Genomic DNA, 1,232 nt, shown 5'->3' on the forward strand with positions numbered 1-1,232 from the left:
CACTTTTTCATCGGGAGAAGCAGCATGGGCCCTAGAAGCTCACCTGGAGAGGCCTGAGAGCCAAAAGAGGCCAGGTGGCGCGTCCAAGAAAAGAGGCTACGCCACCCCCTCTTTCAGCAGTCGATCGCCCGTTTCCCCTGGGTCTTTCGCAAACCAACGTATTTTTCCATAAAAACGACTATATATATGACCCCGAAGAGTTCTCGGGAGGAGAGCGTCACACAAACACAGAAAGACGAAAAAGGAGGCTATTGCAGAGAAGATTGGAGGGGGAAACTCCGCCGTGATCACCGCTGGAGGGATCTCCACCTTCTCCAACGTCTTCATCATCATCACCATGATCAAGAGGGAGTAGTCCACCTATGTACTATGGGTTTGTGGCAGTAGTTTGATCTATTGCTTTCATGTTCTTCATAGTTCTTAGTTCCATACGAGCTGCCTATCATGATTATGGTCATATTTGTAATATCTATGTGGTGCATTCTTATTCTATGATATTGTTTTATGAGATCTGATCTTATTATATGGTAAGATGTATTGATAGATGCATATCATGTACCCCGTTCTTAAGTATTTATTCTGATCCAACATCTATGCAAGAGCGTGTGTGGGGTGATGTGTGTGTTAGATGGAGTAGCATGGTTTTAGTGATTGGATATTGACAATATGTTCAAGATCTATTATGGCTTTGCCTTTCTTTTGCTACCTCACTAGGGATAAAGTGAATGCATTTGCTATGTTCATCATGTGACAATAGTGATAATCTTGTGTGTTCAAGGTAGCATATTTGATATTCAAACTTCATGTCAAAGTACTTATTGCTATGCTCTGTTAATTCTTAAGACAAGATTGATGAAGTTTCTTTCTTGTGGAGTATAAGAGAGGTGTGTTGCATCATATCTATAATAGGACGTGATTCCTGATAACCCACAAGTATAGGGGATCGCAACAGTCTTCGAGGGAAGTAAAACCCAAATTTATTGATTCGACACAAGGGGAGGTAAAGAATACTTATAAGCCTTAACAACTGAGTTGTCAATTCAGCTGCACCTGGAAAAGCACTAGTAACGGGGGTGATGTGAAAGTAGCAGATAATATGAGAGCAGTAGTAATAGTAACACAGACAGCGATAACAGTAACACGAGAGGCAATGGCACCAGTAAAATAGTTGATACTACTTCCAATGACATGTAGAACGAGTATATGATGATGAGATATGGACCGGGGTTCCC

The sequence above is a fragment of the Lolium rigidum genome, chromosome 4, assembly GCF_022539505.1.
Source record: "Lolium rigidum isolate FL_2022 chromosome 4, APGP_CSIRO_Lrig_0.1, whole genome shotgun sequence".
NCBI lineage: Eukaryota > Viridiplantae > Streptophyta > Magnoliopsida > Poales > Poaceae > Lolium > Lolium rigidum.